Genomic DNA, 20,046 nt, shown 5'->3' with positions numbered 1-20,046 from the left:
TGTTAGACACGTCTCCAGAGACAAGGGGAAAAAAAGCAAAAGTGAACTGCTGGGACTTCATTGAGATAAAAAGCTTTTGCACAGCAAAGGAAACCATCAACAAAACCAAAAGGCAACCTACAGAATGGGAGAAGATACTTGCAAATGTCTTATCAGATAAAGGGCTAGTATCCAAGATCTATAAATAATTTATCAAACTCAATATCCCAAAAAACAAAAATCCAAGTCAAGAAGAGGGCAAAAGACATGAACAGACATTTCTCCAAAGAAGACAACCAGATGACCAAGAGACACATGAAAAAATGCTCAACATCACTCAGCATCAGGAAAATATGAATCAAAACTACAAGGAGATACCACCTCACACCTGTCAGAATGGCTAAAATTAACAACATGGGGAACAACAAATGTTGGCGAGGATGCAGAGAAAGGCGAACATTCTTACACTGTTGGTGGGAATGCAAACTGGTGCAGCTTCTCTGGAAAACAGTAAGGAGGTTCCTCAAAAAGTTAAAAATAGAACTATCCTACAACCCAGCAATTGCACTACTGGTTATTTACCCAAACCACTACTTCAAAGGGATATATGCACCCTGACATTTATAGCAGCATTATCTACAATAGCCAAATTATGGAAATAAGCCAAGAGTTCATCAACTGAGAAGATGTGGTATACACACACACACACACACACACATATATATGTATACATATATGTATATGAGAAAATGTGGTATATATATACATATATGTATGAGAAGATGTGGTATATATATATATATATATACATATATATATGATGAGAAGATGTGGTATATACCACATCTTCTCAGTCAATGGACTCTCTCTCTCTCTCTCTCCATATATATATATATATATATATATATATATGGACAATGGAATATATATATATGTATATATACATATATATATAAAAAATTCAGCCATGAAAAAGGAATGAAATATTGCCATTTATATATATATGCCATATATATACTATATGGCAATATATATATTGTCATATAAACTATATATATATATATATATATACACATATATATATATATACACACACACACATATGTATATATAACTCAGCCATGAAAAAGGAATGAAATATTGCCATTTGCAACGACATGGATGGAGTTAGAGGCTATTATGCTAAGCAAAATAAGTCACTCAGAGAAGGCAAATACCATATGATTTCATTCCTATGTGGAATTTAAGAAATAAAACAAAAGAGAGAGAGAGAGAGAGAAACCAAGAAACAGACTCTTAACTCTAAAGAATAAACTGATGTGTTACCAGAGGGGAGGTGGGTGAGAAAATGGGGGAAATAGGTGATGGAAATTAAGGAGGGCACTTGTGATGAACACTGGGTGTCACATGGAAGTGTTGAATCTGTATATTTTATACCCAAAACTAATATTACACTATCTGTAAACTAACTGGAATTTAAATAAAAACTTAAAGAAAAGATGGGGGAAAAAGAGTGGTAGAAATACATCCAAATATATCTGTAATTACAATAAATATAAATGCCTACAATTTCACTTTAAAAAAAAAAAAAAGAAAGAGGGACACCTATGTGTCTCAGTCATTTGAGCAGCCGGCTCTTGATTTTGGCTCAGGTCATGATCTCAAGGTCCTGGGATTGAGCCCCTATCAGGCTCCATGTTCAGTGGGGTGTCTGCTTGAGGATTCTTTCTCTCCTTTCTCTCTCTCCCTCTGCCCCCCTTGATGTGCTCTCTCTCTCTCGCTCTCTCTCTCAAATAAATAAATAAATCTTAAGAGAGAGAAAGAGAGAACATTTCAAGGGACTTGTTTTGTAGGAACATTGTCTCTTCAGTAAAAATACAATATATCATTTTAGCCTCTTTTCTCCTCCTCTTTATCCTCATAGTTTTGCTCAAAAGACAGGATAAGTGGGGTGGAGAAAGTTTAAGAAAGAATGTGATTCCTGGCTCAGCATGACCATTAGTATTCCTCTAGTCATGTTTTAGATTATCTCACCATTTCCTCAAGAACATGGGCTCTGCTCAAATTACAGCACCATTAGTGCCAATGCAATCCCAATCTAGATTTCTTAACATATTTCCCTTTCTCTGTCACAATCCTGTACCTCATGATACTGACAAGTGCCACTTAGAGGCAGCATGCTGGAATTGAGGAATTTTACTGGAGATTCTGGGTGTGAAGGGTGTTGTTAAGAAGAAAGAAGGTGGTTTACATAGTTAACAAAATTATTTAACGATGGGGTTTGCCTTGAGAATCTTCTCCCCTTTCAATCCATAAATTTATGACTTACGAACTTTGATTTAGGGAAAAGATCAGGCGGCGTGTTGGCAGGTGGGAGAGTATGTGATACTCACTGTTTATCTTCTTGAGTCAGTGGGCAGCTTTCTACTCCTTTAACTTCCAATGTCAATACAAAGCTTGTTCTTCAGACTGATGCCATGTGCTTACAGCACCAAGAAACATTTGCTGGCAGCTAGGTAGGTGTTTCAAAGGAGAAAGCGAGGTTGAAAGTTATTTTTGGATACTGTGTTTTTTCCTTGATTCACCTCCTCCACTGCCAACCCACAAGGGAATTACATAAAGTAGAGAGGAATATAAAAATATGGTAATAATAATGGTAAACCATATATATATGTGTGTGTGTGTATGTGTATATATACATATATATATATATATATATATATATATATATATCTCCAAGTGAAGGTTTATTTAGGTTACTGTACCTTGCAATTATATTCTAACACAGTTTTCATTTAGGAATAATTTCATATTTACAGAAAAGTTGCAAAAACTATACGGAGGGCTCTCATATACCTTTCACCCAGTTACATCTCGCGTTAGCATCTCACATAACTATAGCACACTTTTCAAAATGAAGGATTAACACCTGGTACATTAGTATTAACAAAACTCTGGGCTTTATTCAGATTTCACCAGTTTTTCTAACATCCTTTTTTCCATCCCAGGCTTAACCCAGAATATAACACTGTATTTAGGGAATTATCCTTTAAATGGGGAGAACCAAACAAAATAGACATTTGAGAAAAGGCCCTTAATGCCCAAAGCAAATTCCTTATTAGATTTTGCAGTTGCATTATGAGTTTTGGAGGGAATGACAAGATGGAAGGGAAGGTGGTGGGAGTTTGGGATGACGAATACATTTCAATTTAAGGAGGCTTTTAGAAGATTCCAATAATTTTGGATGTTTTTGTTAGAAGAGCTTTTTCTTTTCATGAGGCTCACCATGATGGATGGCTTCAGGAAAATGTGTAAAGCAGTGAGGGCAGAAGGAAGCACTGTGGTATCATGAAAGTTTCAGACCCTCAGTGAGAAATTTGGGTTCCAGCCTAAACACAATCGTTCGTCATTTATGTGACCTGAAATTCACTAACCAGTTCTCTCCCTCTGTTTTCTTATCACTAAAATGAAAACAGATTTTTACTTAACCTCATTCATCTCAAGGACTTGTTTGGAGGAGCAAAGGCGATAATGTCCTTTGGGGGAAGGGTGGACGAGAAGCGACTCATATGCAAGGTCCACTTACTCATAAAAATAAGAAGGTGATTGTGTGAAAATCAGAGTCAGCTGACTTTCCATCAAGACCCATTCTCAAAGTTGAAGCTTAGTGTTCTTGGTTTTGTACAAAATGTTTCTAGCTTTCTACATGTTCTTTGTGCTTCAGTGACAAATCGATCCGGACCTACTGAGGCTCAGATGTTTCCATTTCTAAAAGCATGATATCAGATTTTTTTAAAAATGAAAAGAAAAAAGTGCAAATTCAGGCTTTGTCTACATGTAACCCAAGGAAGAAGTGAAAAATTAAACCGACCAGATGTTTCAGCTGTGTAATCAAGCTGAGTTCTAAGTGATTTTTTCATTGCATTGTCTAGATACCCTAGGAGCTGGGCATAACGAAGGCAGCTTCAGAAGCAATTTTATATCAATTTTTGCATTTGTGTACTGGTTGTATTTTAACACAGTGAACGGACACTAAGAATTCCCAGTGAAAACTCCACCTACCCCTCTCCTATTCTCAACGTATATTTGATGTTATATAGATTTCAGTTTAATTTAAAAAATCACAATTATCAAAACCCATTTGATCCTTCTCTGTACTTTCTCGGTCTTATCTCTTTTCCTGAAATGTTCGAGATTTCATTCATTTTTCAGCTGCTTCAGAAGCGTAAATACAAAAGCTAACGATAAGGTGTGCCTGGGTGGCTCAGTCACTTAAGCATCTGCCTTCAGCTCAGGTCATGATCCTGGGATCCTGGGATCAAACCCCTTGTCAGGCTCCCTGCTCAGATGGGTGCATTCTTCTCCCTCTCCTTCCCATTTGTGCTCTTTCTCGCTATCTTAGTCTCTCTCAAATAAATAAATAAAATCTTTTTTAAATTACTCTTTTACTTTGGAAGCATAAATACGAAAGCTAACTATAAGGGATGGCTGGGTGGCTCAGTGGGTTAAGTGTCTGCCTTCAGCTCAGTTCATAATCCCAGGGTGCTGGGATAGAATTCTGCATCAGGCTCATTGGGGAGCCTGCTTCTCGGTCTGCCTGCCACTTCCCCTGCTTGCTCAGTTTCCACACCCCCCCACTGACAAATAAATAAATTAATTAATTTTTTTAAAAAAAGCTATATGATCCTAATCACTCCCCTGCCCTCTGATGCTCTCGAATGGTGCATTTGGTGTCTTCGTTGTAGTTCTTAAGTGCAAAAGAAAACAATCTGTGGATGGGTTCTAGGTACATGTTAAGAAGCAGATGAACCTGGTTCAGATTCAAATTCATTCATGTATTAAATAAACATTTATGCAGCATCTAATATTTATTAGGCTTTAAAGTTCTTTAAAACCCAAACCAAAAATAATAAACAAATAATAATTTAGAAAACCAAAATCAACAAGTGATGGTGATTGAAATAATGATAATTGTAATAGTAATATGTGCCACACACATATCGAGCTAAGCCCGATTTATCTCATTTACTCATCATGGCAACCTCAGGAGCAGGGTGCTATTTTTTTAATCCCCATTTTATGGATGAGAAAATTAAGTCTTAAAAGGGCTAAGTAATCACTGAGTCAAGGTCGTATAATGATGAAGCTAAGATTTGAATCCAGATCATTGGTAAAGTTTCTGCATTGTTCACTACTTCACATATAAACTTCAAGCACTTGGCTTTCAATGAGTCAGTCAGCATACCTAGTTCCAGTTCGGACAGATGTTCATTCAACCTGGCATTGAAGTGAACTCCTAAGACCCTAATGGTTTTGAACCTCCTTGAGTACTTAGTTTCTTCATGCTCGCAAAGCCTGTGTTTTGTGTGCGATTGAGGGCAGTTTTAATTAAGAAATCAATTTATTTCATAGTTAGGAGGCTCTTCAATTTGGGTTTTTTTTAGTTGGGTCTTTTTCTTAATTTAAGTTTTTTACTTTATTGGGGCAAGAACACTTAGCATGAGACCTGTCTTCTTAACAGATTTTTAAGTCTATAGTAGCAATACTGTTAACTATAGGCACCATGTACTGCAGATTTCTGGAACTTTCTCATCTTGTGTTACTGAAATATTATACCTATTGATTCCTTCTCCTCTGCTTCTGTGAGTTTGACTATTTCTAATACCTTATATATGTGGACTCAGGCAAAGCCTGCTTTGACCCATTTTGCAGATAAACTGAACACTTCAAAGATGTGTCTCACTTGAGGTACATTTGTCTCTAGAGGAAACTGAACCTCAGGAAAGTTAAGTGCTTGTCCAAAGACATACAACTTGTAAATACAGACTGTCACACTCTAGCACCCAGGCTTTTAACCGTTTTGATAACTGCCTTGATCCAAAATTGCAATGAGATCCTAGGTTTGAGCTAGTTCATTCTGTAATAATCAAATGTTATCACTAAATAACTTAGCCTCTACTTTCATTCATTAATCCTTTCCACAAGTATTTATTGGGCACCACCTACATGCCAAACATTGTCACAGGCTCTGCGGAACATCAGCTAACCAAAGAGAATGGAAGGGACAAAAATTGCCCTTACAGAGTACGCATTTTTGTGGGGGTTGGAGAGAAAGATAAGCAAAATATAGAATATGTTAGCTTGCAGTATAGACTATGTTAGATGAAGCAGAGGGAGGTAAGGAGTATATATTATGAAGGTGGGGATGGACTTTGCAATTCTGGAATAGGGTGACCTCACTGAGAAGGAGACATTGGAAAGGACCAACGAAGTAAGCCATGTGGATATCTGGAAGAGAAGTGTTCCTAGTAGAAGGAACAACAATTTCAAAGGCCCTAAGGTGGGATGGCGCCAGGTGTGGTCAACAAACAGCATGGAGAGCAGGGTGGCTGGAGGGGATGGAATGAGGAAGAGAGTGGTAAAGAGATGGGGTTAGAGAGGTAACAGGGCCAGATCACATAGGACTTTGAAGGTCACGGTTGGGATGCTGGTTTTAACTCTAGGGGAGATGGTGAACAGTTGGGGGATTTTGACTAGAGTTGTGTCATCTAACTTGCATTTTAATAGGATTACTCTAGTTGCTACATTGAGAATAGACTTAAGGTACCTGGAGCAGAAGAAAGATTATCAACTAGAAGTTCTATTGTAATCACCCATATAAGATATGCTGGTGAATTGGGCCAGGGTGGAAGAGTACTGAGAAGAGGTCAGATTCTCAATAAACTTTGGAGGTAGAGTCAACATAATTTTCTGATAGATCAGATAAAAACTCCAATCTTAACAAAGGAATAGAGTTGCCATCTACTGAGATGGGAAAGATGGCAGTAGAAGCAGGTTTGGTAGAGGTAGATCAGGAGCTGAGTTTTGGACATGTTAATGTTTAAAATACCTAACAGACAGCAAGAGGAGGCCGGGTGGCTCAGTCCGTTAGACATTCGACACTTGGCATCGGCTCAGGTCGTGATTTCTGGATCTAGCCCCGTGCGGAGTTCTGCACCTGCCATGCCACTTGCTTAAGAGTCTCTCTCTTCCTCTGCCCCTCCTGCACTTCATTCTCACGTGTGCATACTCTCCCTTTCAGTATCTCTCTCTCTCTCTCTCAAAAAAACCACTCAAATGCCTCTTTAAATATAATATTATAAATATTAAGACCTGAATGTGATCCTTTAAGGACTGGATGTACATAGAAGAAGAGGTACTAGGACTGAGCCCTGGATACTCCAACATTTAGAGTACAGGAAGATGAGGACAAATTAGCAAAGGAGACTGAGAAGAAGTGGCTATAGAGGTAAGAGGCTGAAGAAGTGAATGTAGAATCTTAGAAGCAGAGTGAAGAAAGTATTTCAAGGAGTAAGTGATCAGCTGTGAAAACGTATGCCGATGGGTCCAATAGGTTGAAGACTTAGAACTGATCCTTGGACTACTCATGTAGATGTCACTCATGACCTTGATAAGAGCATCTTTGGAGAAGTGGTGGAAAACCAACACTTGATGAAAGTAGGTTCACGAGACAGTAGGAAGAAGGAAGTGGGGAACTTAGAGTATGGAGAATCCTTTTCAGGAGTGGAGTCGAGAAGTGTTTTTCAGTTTAAAGATGGGGGTAGTAAGATGTTTTTATGTTATTGGGAAAGATCTAGTAGAGAGAAATTTCTTCATATCCCCATCCATCAGGTGTTTACTAACTTGTGACAAACATACCAACCCATGAGCAGTGGTTCTGAAGCTTTGTCACATGTTACAATTACTTGAGGGAGCTTCTCTTTTTAAAATCTCAATGCCCAGATCAATTAAATCAGAATTTCTATAGTTGGGGCTCTTTGATCTGTGCGTGAGTGTGTGCATACATGTGTGTGTGTGTGAGTGTGTGTGTAAAATTATTATTATTATTATTATTATTATTGGCCAGGCCCCCTGTCTGATGATTCAAGGAGCACCAGAGAAGTCATTTTTCCCATCTAGCTTTTTTCCCACCTTTTAGATCCTTAGGGTTAAAGCCCTGTCCTGTTCATTTGCAAAGAGGGCAAAATACTATGCCATCATCATTCAATAACATCTTGGAGGAGATTTTCCAGATGTTTGTCAGTGCCATACAGGACCTGGAAGGGATGAGAAGGCACAAATCATTTTTGCTCGGGGAGAGAAATCTGCATTTCTCATTCCTTTGATTCTACATCATGATAATAGTTGTTCTTTTTGACTCGTAAGCGTCCTTTGCTTTTCACTTGTCATTGCAAGAATACAGCATACGCTGGGGGAGCAGCAGGCCTTCTCTCAGCTACAGTGCCTTCTCACAGTTCAGAGTTGGAGGTTGAGGCTTGAGGTCTCTGCCCTTTGCCCCTTGCCACTGGGAGCGTGGATGTACTAGTAGATACAGAGTCCCACAATGTCCTCTGAAGAAGCCACATTCAAGACAGAGGCACCGAGTATCACCTGAGAGGTCTAAACCAGGCACTGTGGAAGCAAGGAAGAAGGAGCCATTCATTCCGACAGGGATTAATTCGTTCACATATTAATTCAAGAAATGTTTACTGAACACTTATTAGGTGCCAGGTACTGTTCTAGGCACTTGGAATACATCAATGAACAAAACGTGCCTTTGTAGAGCTTATTCCAATCGATGGAAGGCTGAAGATAAATAATAAACACCATTAGTGTGTTAAAGTAAATATTTCTCTTCCAATTTGCACCATCCCCCACATCTGTACTCTCTGCCAAGTGACTCTGTTATTTCTCCTACTAGAGACAGAGTATATTACTAGTTTATATGAGCCCATTAATGTTGATTTTGAGCACAAGACTTGCATTAGCCATTGGCATGTTGGTGGTGATGTGAACAGAGTTGAAATGTGCCTGTACTGTTGGCCTCACTTTCTTGTGCTCCTGCCGCAGGCTTGAGAAGGATATGGCCCCAGTCACCTCCTGATCCAAAGAAGATGAGAGGCAAATGGAGGAGAACCAGATCTGAATTGCAACTTGGAGCCAACCCACAGGCCACCCAGAGATACTGGAGAAGAAATATTTGGTAATGGTAATGGAGAAGAAATACTTGTTTTTTGAAGCCTTTGAGATTTGGGATAGTCCATTAACACAGAATTATTTTGTCAGTATTTGACTTATATAGCAAATTATATATTGTATCAGCATGAGCACACACTCACATACTATATATATTTGGAAAACATACACATATGGAAAAATACGCTAAAAGTATAGGGGAAACCAGGAGTGCTCAGGTCAAGGAGCGACATGCCACATTAAATGGAATGATCAGTGTGACATGAGCAGAGTGAGGGATGGGGAAAGTACTATACGGGCTAATGACTAGGTTGAGACCATATCATGCTGGGCCTTGCAGGCCACTGAAATGTCGTTGATAGCTATTTCTCTAAGGAGCCCAATTTCCCACACAAAAATGTTATCTCACTATCACTCTCTGAGCACTAAAATTGTTTCTTGCTACTGGAGTAATTATTGTGTCTTTGGTTTAAGTAAAATGCCCTATCAGGTTATGCCGACCATTCCAATTCATACTCAGGATGATGTAGGACTTTATTAGCCTCTTTTTACCCTACATCTCTATCCCCCTTCTCCCACACTGGAAATACTTTCTCAAGGATAGCAGTGTTGAGATAATTAGAGTATTACTCATTTACCCATCTGCTTTATTCCACATTATGTTCAAAACTGAACTGTACAGATATTTTTGGCCCAGCAATTTCACATTTAGGTATTTATTCCTAGAGGAGTGGTCCTCTATGGTCATAAAGCAGCAACTAACAGGATATTCTTTGTGGTGTACTTTGTCAAAGAGGGAGAAGAGTAGGAAAATGTCCATCAGTAGGGTAATGGGCAAAAAATTTCTAGATGTTGCCACAGTTATTTTATGAGCAGGGTAAAGTTATACAAATTTGTAGATATATTCAGGACATTAATAAAGGGGAAAAGTGACTTGGAGAATAATAATGATGGCTAGCATTTATTGAGGGCTTGTTATGTGCTAGACATTATCCCAAGCTTTTTATACATATTAATTGATTATTACCATCATTTCAACCCTACCTATGAGGTAGGTAATATCATTATCCCCATTTTACAGGTGATAAAACTGAGGCACAGAATGTTTAAGAAAATTCTCTAAGGACACATAGTAAGTGCTAAGATGGGGATTTGAATTAAGGCAATTTGACTCTAGAACTTATCATGTTAATCTCCATATTATACCACCTATCTCATTACATAACTAAAGCCCTCCCAAATTTTGTATTAGTATATATGTACATGTATTTTATTTCAAAGAGAATGATCTGGAAGGATGTGTTTCAAACTGATAATAGTGACTTATGCAGTAAGTTATATATCATATGATTATTGTGGGGCAGAGGAGTGAGATGATGTCAGCCAAGAGACACCTTAACTAATTTATGTGATTTGAAATATTAATAAGGAAAATAAAGAATATAGCTATGTGTTATTTCTGTAACTTAAAATATTTTCAAAAGAAGTTCTTGAGTTCTATTTCTGATAATGGCCAATATAGCACCTGCCAGACCAACCCTCCTGAAGATAAAAAATGTAAACTCTGGACAAAATTTGAAAAACAACTCCTTTAAGAGACAGAAAAGCAACAGAAAGCAGGCAGATTCTGGAGTGCAGTCAACACTTAGTCAAAGAGAATGGCATATGGCAAGTTTCCTTTTTTTTCTCAGTATCTTGGCCAAGGACAGGCCCTTGTCCTTGCCATGTGGAGGCAGCTAATGCTCCGATAGCAAACTGACAATTTTTCTGGATTGAGTAACCATAGAATAGGATTTGGGGCAACCATAGCTGCTAGGGAGTGAAGGAAAACTCTGAGAAAGGAAATCAGCAAAGAGGAGAAGGTATGAATTCTGTTTATAAATTCTTCCCAAATCTTTGTTGACCACTGAACTTTGGAGGTGCAGAGTGGACTCCAAGAAGTTCAGCTAAGGATAAAACCATTGATCTGAGATCAAGCTGTCACCCAGGAATCAGAGATGGCAGTTTAAGTCCAACAAATTTAGCTGCCTAAAACAAAAATATCAACACTCCCCAGGGAAATAAAACACTACCCAGAGTTCCCACAACGTAATCTTCATGAAGTCCATGTTACAGTCCAAAACTTATGTGATAGGGAAAGTATCAGGAAACGAAGTCCCAGTCTGTAAAGAACAAACATTTAATGAAGAGCAACTCTGACATGATTCATGTTGGAATTAGCAGGCAAGGGTTTTCTAAGCTGCTATTATAATTATATTGCTTACTAATATTGTAGGTAAATGTGCTCAATGAAGGAAGATACCTAAAATGAATGTGAATATTGGGAAACTTTGCAGAGAAATAGAAACTATAGAAAGGAAACAGTTGAGGGGAACCTGGGTGGCTCAGTCAGTTGAGCGTGTGTCTCTCTCTCTCTCTCTCTTTTAAGATTTTATTTATGTATTTGACAGAGAGAGAGAGCACAAGTTGGGGGAGGTGCAGAGGGAGAGGGAGAAGCAGCCTTCCGGCTAAGCAAGGAGCCCAATGTGGGGCTCAATATCTCAGGACCCTGGGATCATGACCTGAGCTGAAGGCAGACATTTAACTGACTGAGCTACCCACACATCCCTAGGGTCTGACTCTTCATTTCCACTAGGGTCATGATCTCAGGGTCGTGAAATCAAGCCCCGCATCAGGCTCCATGCTGGACATGGAGTCTGCTTAGGATTCTGTCTCCCCCTTTGCCCCTCTCCCCCAACGCACATGAGTTTGTTCTCTCTCTCACACACACAAAAATGAAACAAATGAAAATTTTCACACTGAAAAATATAATATCTGAAATTTTAAAAAATACCAAATGGACTTCATAACAAAATGTTGATGACAAAATGAGGGTATGAACTTGAAGGCAAATCCATAGAATTGATCCATTCTGAAGAAAAAAGAAAAAATAGGGGAAAAAAACCCTAAGACAATATGTATCCTCAAGGAACTGTGAGGCAATATCAAAAGTCTTAATTCATGTGCAACTGAAGTTCCAGAAGGAAAGGAGAAAGGAAGCAACTGAAGCAGAAGAAAAACTTTCTGAAGAAATAATGCCTGAAAATATTCCAAATTTGATGGAAGATGCACATTAAAAAAAATTTTTTTTCCTATTATATTTTATTTTATTTTTTATTTTTTATAAACATATAATATATTTTTATCCCCAGGGGTACAGGTCTGTGAATCACCAGGTTTACACACTTCATAGCACTCACCATAGCACATACCCTCCCCAATGTCTATAACCCCACACCCTTGTCCCAACCCCCCTCCCCCCAGCAACCCTCAGTTTGTTTTGTGGGATTAAGAGTCACTTATGGTTTCTCTCCCTCCCAATCCCATCTTGTTTCATTTATTCTTCTCCTACCCCCTTAACCCCCCATGTTGCAGGAAGATGCACATTTACAGATTCAGGAACCTCAGTGAATTCCAAGCAGGATAAATACAAAGAAAGCCACACTTAGGCAAATCACAGTCAAAATGATGAAAACCAAAAAAGAGAAAATGAGACATTATGCAGGGGAACAATGATTGAAATAATGCAGAAATGACCTAAATGTTGGAATTAGTAGGGAAAAAAAAGAAATGCAGAAAACAGTGGAGTAATATCTTTAAAGTGCTATAAAGTAAAAAACAAACAACAAAACACCTCTTAACCTAGAATTCTGTATCAGAGAAATCCATCAAAAATGAAATTGAGGGGCACCTGGGTGGCTCAGTGGGTTAAAGCCTCTGCCTTCAGCTCAGGTCATGATCCCAGGGTCCTGGGATCGAGCCCATATTGGGCTCTCTGCTCAGTGGGGAGCCTGCTTACTCCTCTCTCTCTCTCTCTGCCTGCCTCTCCGCCTACTTGTGATCTCTCTCTCTCTGTCAAATAAATAAAATCTTAAAAAAAATGAAATTGAAATGAAAAACGGCTTTACATAGAAAAAAAATAGGAGATTTTGTGTCCAGTAAATCTGTACAACAAAACATGAGAGAGGGAGTTATTCAGGCTGAAAGAAAATGATGCCAGATGAAAACTGGAATCTTCAGGAACAGAAACTATCTAAAATGGTTACATATCCAGTAAATAGAAAAAAACTATTTTTCTCTGAATTTCTTTAAAATACATATAACCTTTTAAAGCAAAGATTATAACATTATCACATTGGATTTAAAGTGTACAGAGATATGAGGCACCTGAGTGGCTCAGTCATTTAAGTCTCTGACTCTTGATTTTGGCTCAGGTCATGATCTCAGGATTGTGCTATCGGGTCCCCACACGGGGCTCTGCCCTGTGTATGAAGCCTCCTTAGGAATCTCTCTCCCTCTCCCTCTGCCCCCCCAACTCACATATGTGCACTCTCTCTCTTCCTAAAAATTTTAAAAAATAAATTGTACATAGATATAATGTCTCTGACAGCTATAGCACACAGATAAGAAGGGAGGTAAATTGACTTAAACAGCTGAGAGAGTTCTATATTTTATGTGAGAAGGTAAGAGATGAACTCTAGGTAGATGAAGAAAAGTAAAGGATATATATTGTAATCCCTTGAACAACCACTTAAAGTGTAACACAAGGAAAATATAACAACTAAAATGTTAATGGTTAGATTTTAATTTAGAATGGAATTGCAAAAATATTCAATTCTCCTCTGGCATTTGGTAGAAATGTACAAGCTAATTCTAAAATTTATTTCAAAACAAAGAATATAGATATCTAAAGCGAGCTTGAAAAAAACGAAGTCAGAAAACGTGCTTTACTTGACTTCAGTGCTTACAGTAAAACCACCGTAATCTAGACCGTATGGTATTGACATAAGGATTGACACATAGAGCAATGGAAGAAAATTATAAAACCCAGAAATAGACCCACACTTATATGGTTTTTTTAAAAAGATTTTTTAAAAGGTTTTATCTATTTTTTTTTTTTTTTTACAGAGAGAGACACAGCAAGAGAGGGAACACAAGCAGGGGGAGCGGGAGAGGGAGGACAGTCTCCCCACGAAGCAGGGAGCCCAATGCGGGAGCTTGATCCCAGGATCCTGGGATCATAACCCGAGCCAAAGGCAGATGCCCAATGACTGAGCCACCCAAGCACCCCTGGTCACTTGATTTTTGACAAAAGTGCCACACAATCCAATAGGGAAAATAGTCTTTTCAATAAATGATGCTATAAAACTGGATTATCTAAGTAAGAAAAAAGTGACCTTCATCCCTGTCTCAAATCATACAAAAAATTAATTTAAGCAGGATCATATACCTAATTTAAAGCTTAAGCCATAAATCTTTTAGAAGAAAACACAAGAGCATATGTCTATCACCTGGGGGTAGATGAAGGTTTCTTAGATAGGACACAGGGGAGGGGCAAGATGGCGGAGAAGTAGGAGACCTTGTTTCAACCAGTCCCCTAAAGTGAGCTAATTATCTACAAGAACACTCTGAACAACAACAACAAAAAAGGATAGGACACAGAAAAGAATAAACATATAATAAAAATACTGATAAATTAGACCACCAAAATTAAAATCAGCTCTTTATCAAAAGATGTCATTAAGAAAATAAATACATTAACCACATAATAGAAGAAAATACTCACAAAGCATATATCTAATAAAGGACTAGTATTCAGGATATATAGAGACAAATAATCTAGTTAAAATGGACAAAATATCTCAGCAGAATTTTCACAAAATAAGATACGTTAATGGCCAATAAATGCATGAATATGTACTCAAAATCATTAGTCATTAGGGAATTGCAAAATAAATTCATAATGAAATACCACCACACATTCAAAAGGATGGCTAAAATTAAACAGAATAACAACACCAAATATTAGCAAGCATGTGGAACAACTGGAACTTGCACAGATTTTTGCTGGGAGTGTAAAATGGTATAACTACTTTGGAAAAATATCTTGCAGTTATTTATAAAAGGAAATATACAGCAACCCTAATACCTAAAAATTCTATTCCTTAGTATTCCCAAGAGAATGAGAAATTCCCAAGAGAAATTAAATCATTTGTCCATATGAAAACTTGTATATGAATGCTCATAGCATCTTTATTTATAATATCTCCAAATTGAAAACAGTTCATGTGTCCATTAATAAGTGAATGGGTTAAAAGAAATAATCATGGTATAATCATACAACGGAACGTATCTACTCAGCAATAGAAAGGAATGAATTACTAATACAATGACATGTGAATCTTAAAAATATTATGCTGAATTAAAGAACCTTTACATAAACAAGTATGAACTGTATGGTTCCATTTATAGAAATTTCTAGAACAGGCAAGATTAATCTATGGTAAGAAAAAAAAAAAAAGAACAGTGGTTGCCTGAGGCAGGGCTTAGGGTAGGGACTGACGACTGTAAAGGGACACGAGGAATTTTCTGAGGTGATGGCGGTGGTGTGTATGTGGAAATGGGTTTGGGTTACATATGTTTATTAATTTTACATAACTCACTGGTGTTTCAATCAAGATTTGTGCATCTCATTTTATGTGACTTCAACCTCAAAAGAAAAACGTGCCATAAACAAATTCCGAACTCTAGCTCATGATAGGCATGATAAAGTATTCAGGGAAAAGTTTCTTGTCTGCCATTTACTTTGCCATGTATCAAAATGATAAGATGATGAAAGTGCATAGAGGGAAGGGGAGGTGAAGTGCATGGTAATGACAAGTACAGTAAAACGTAAACTGTAGAATCTAGGTATTTAGTTTCTGGGTGTTCACTATGAAATTCTTTCAACTTTTCTGTATGTTTTAAAATACTGATAACAAAATGTTGGAAAACAAAAATGATGGTTGTTATGATCATCTAGAAGTATATTTTTCTCCCCACATCTCTTCCTGTGTCTGATTTCCCCATTCTCACCCATATTTAGCATTTGACTTGCCCTCTCCAATTTTGTTCTCTGGGTTATAGTTTGTCTCCTCACACTTTTTATGCACCCCCACCCTCCAGATACTCTAACTCCCATTTCCACCACAACTCCATTTCATACTGCCCTCTGATAAGGGATGCAGTCTGCTTGTCCATTGGACTTCTTCGATGGCCTTGTGCCAACTGATTGAACCTCCCATCTCAGGACCCAGAATACCTCTCTGACTCCTTCTTCTAGGCTCATCATTTACAGAGCTATAAGTTCACAGAACAGGGGGAATTACAGGTAGACACACAAAGGTATCCAGCCGGGCTTGCACAGTTGAACATGGCCTTCTATGGAGTTTTTGTCTTACCTTCCCTTTGGATCAAATGTGATGACCTTAGTTTATTGCAAAGACAGTTTGCACAAAAAGTGGGGCCCAGGCAGTGTCATCAAGGCTTTCCCTGACAGGATATATTTGTTTGGAAAACAAGAAGTCCAGAGATCTTAGAAGAAGTCCAACTGGCTTGATCACTGGTACACATTCTAGTTAGTTTCTCGAGTAAAGATTGTGAGCTAAGCTTAAAAGGAAATAGGTCTCCAAATCCTCCAGACCTAGATGTCAGGACCTCTAGCCCAGTGGTTCTCACCCTTGACTGCACATTACCCAGGCACTGATATTTTTAAAGTCTCCCCAGATGATTCTAGTGTGTAGGCCCAGCAAGACAGATAATTAAATCAGGATTCACTGGCATAGCCATACCAGTTGGGATAATATTGAGGATGCTTTCAGTGATGTTGGTAAATACCATGAGACACAAGTGTCCTGGACACCTCCTCTTTTCCAGCCAGAACCCCCAGACTTCCCTACAGTCAGTAACTAAATGGTTAATGCCTGGCCCAGCAGGAGTCCTCCAGAACCCTGCTTCAGCAGTTAGCCAGATTCCATTCTCATTAGTCAGTGCCCAGCACTGTACCCATTATTAAATATTTTGAATACCACTTCTGCAGCCAGCGTTGAAAGCCACTGATCTAGTCAATTCTGACAGGCCTCTGAGTATTTCATCTGTACCTCACCAAATAGCCAGTTTGATTACATTTCTATGTTTCTGTGCACATAACTAGGCTTGTGACCTTAAGCAAGTCATTTCCCGGCTCCAAATCCCATCTGAAAAATTACACGGCTGAAATAGATCCTTTTAAAGCATGCTTCCAACCCTGAATTGTGGGATACTGTGATTCTGTGAATCATGAATTAGGCAAAGCTTAAAAAAAAAAATGCTCCAAGAGAAGGGAGAGCCAAATGGAACCAGCCTTTCATAAGCCAATCCAAACCAGCCAAAGAGCTCCCCCCCACCCCGCAGTGTGTGTTAATTTATGTGGCTCTTCTTAGGAGGCACGAATCCTCCGTGAAGCTACACTCCCACCCACCAAGTTATATGGGCTTCGAACCTGAAGCATAAAGATGAATTCTCCCTAACTGAGGCCAAAGATGCCAATGGTACTAGAACTGCTTATGAAATTAGCCCCGTCCACTTTTAAAGGATGGCCTCACCGTTTCCATTTACAGCTCCTTGCAGTAGTGACTTCCACAAAGACGTGACATACTGCAGGAAGACATTATCCACTTTACTTGTCCCATGTTTATTTGCCATTGCCTTCATTGAGTAACACTTGTTTGTGAATTAGAGGGAAGAAAGGAGTCAGTTGGTCTTTATTGGTCTCTTCAGACATTTAAACAGCTTCAAGCTGTCCTCTCGCAGTCTATGCCTCTTTTGGCCAAGTGTTCCTTTAGCTTTTTAGTCACAAAGCAATTCTCAGTTCCATGGCTGTTCAAGCACAGATCACTTTATCTGGATCTTTTCGCTTTTCTCTTGATCTTTCCCAAGGCAAGTTTTCCAAGTGGTAACTGGAACCATGTTTACAACAGTCTCAAGTGAGATGGTAAGTTGGCAATTAGGTAGTTCATGCAGTCATTGTAGATGGCTGGAATATAGCCAAGATCACTTGTGTATACTGACAAGTAAACAGCATACTTCCTGAATCACTTCAATTTGCACAGCGAAGGTGAGCCTGATCTACACTCATGACTCTGAAATGTACCTTTCTAGAACAGGTATTTTTGCCCCATGTCTTGGGCCAATACCTTTCAAAGGAGTAAGCTCAACTTCTGTTGTACTGCGAAACTTCAGTGTAAAACTCCGAGCCTTCATCTCTGTGTGCCCCCCAATTACCCTATCCCAAAGCACATGGTGGTCCTCCATGCCCCACTACTGAATTGTCCCACGTCCCTGAAGCCAGATACCAACAATCGAAGATGAGACTATTATATAACAGTGCAAGGAGGTATATGATCTATTACCCAGTCAGAGCAGAGGGGACCGAATTAGAATGGAAGGAAGGATCTGGACCCACTTATCAACAAGAGGCCTGGTTGGGCTGGGCTGCTCCTTGGCAAATGCTTGTGAAGAGCTGGCCAGATAGGTCTTTGACGTCCCTGCCTTTGCTTCATTCTGGGACTAGATCCTCTTCTCCACATGAAACTCTCTCCCTCACAGCATGTATCAGAAATTTCCAGTGTGCTCTGTACAAACACCACCTGTAACAGAGCCATCTGCCATACTATTTAAAATGTGATTCCTGAGCCCTATCAAGGCAAAGGGAGACAGCCTAAAAATCAAAGAACTACTGCTCTTTATGTTGAGCAAATGACTTTGTTTACCTGAACTTTATTTTTTCAATTAACAAATGGGCAACTGCCTTCCTATTTTACAGGGCTGCTCAGAAAGCATTTCTACTTATATAATCCATCATTTTCAGTTTAGTGTATCTAAACATAGAGTCTTCCTTGTGTCTCTCATTTGCTTCCTTGTGTCTACTTTTCTGTGTACATCAGGGACACCACCATACTCTCAGGATCTCAGAATCAAACCTCAAAGTCCACAACAAAGAATTAGGATGACTCCATTGTTTGTTTCTATTTTTGCTGTTCTTTATGGCTGAATTTTTTTTTCCAAGAGAAGGAAAGGGTGGTAGGTTAAAGCTTGCTTTGTTATCATTGCATAGACATTATCACACCATCAACTTAAAAAAAAGATTTTATTTATTTATTTGAAGGAGAGAGAGTGAGTGAGAAAGGGCGAGCATGAGTGAGGGGAGAGTCAGAGGGAGAAGCAGACTCCCCACTGAGCAGGGGCCCTCATGTAGGGCTTGATCCCACAACCCCCAAGACCACAACCTGAGACAAAGACAGACACTTAATGGACTGAACCATCTAGGTGCCCCAGAGCATCATCTTTTGAAAACACAATCTCCAAACCCTTATCAGAAAGACACCCTTAGAAGGAAATTTGAAGGGTTCTGCAGAAATTCTTTTGCAAGAATTAAACATCTTTGTAAGGTACCGGTTGGATGTACCAAATAACTACTCTTCCTTTGGGTTAATTTCAACCTGACCCATGAAATGTCTCCTCCCATTTGGAGTCTCAGCAACCACTCAATATATAGCTGAAGTCTCTCTTGGTTGAAGTCAAAGTCCAAAAGTTCCCACCTTCATTACATAGCAATTGACCTTCACTATTACTAATTGAAAGCTTGTATTTAGGGGCACTATTTATTTGAGAGAGAGAGAGAAAGAGAGCACGTACAAGCAGGGGGAACAGCAGGCAGAGGCAGGGAGAGAAGCAGTCTCCCTGCTGAGCAGGGAACCCAGCTCGGGTCTTGGTCCCAGGACCCCAGGATCATGACCTGATCCAAAGGCAGACACTTAACCAGGTACCCCTGGAACTTCATATTTTTAAACCTATCAGGAATTGGTATGTGTACATGGGGGAGCAAGTTCGGGAACCACGGGGAGGGTAAGAAAGAAAGAAAGCCTGGAGGAAGAGTCAGTACTTAAATAAGCTCAAAAATCAAGAGAAGGGGAAGAAAGAAGAATAAGAGGAAATAAGAGCAAAAAATAAAGAGAATAATAGGGTCTAGACACATACATACACACACTAATGGACTTAGAATCAAGATAGAAAAAGAAAGAATGATATAAGGAAAAATGAAGGGAGATTGAAAGGCAGTGAAAAAGATGTAAATAAGAGCAGAAAGACAGTAAATACCATTAATTGAGGGCCTACCCTTTGCTGGACACTGTGCTTTATAGGGATTATCTAATT

This window comes from Lutra lutra, chromosome X (assembly GCF_902655055.1).
Source record: "Lutra lutra chromosome X, mLutLut1.2, whole genome shotgun sequence".
Classification (NCBI taxonomy): Eukaryota; Metazoa; Chordata; class Mammalia; order Carnivora; family Mustelidae; genus Lutra; species Lutra lutra.
Note: the sequence above shows the minus strand (reverse complement) of the source record.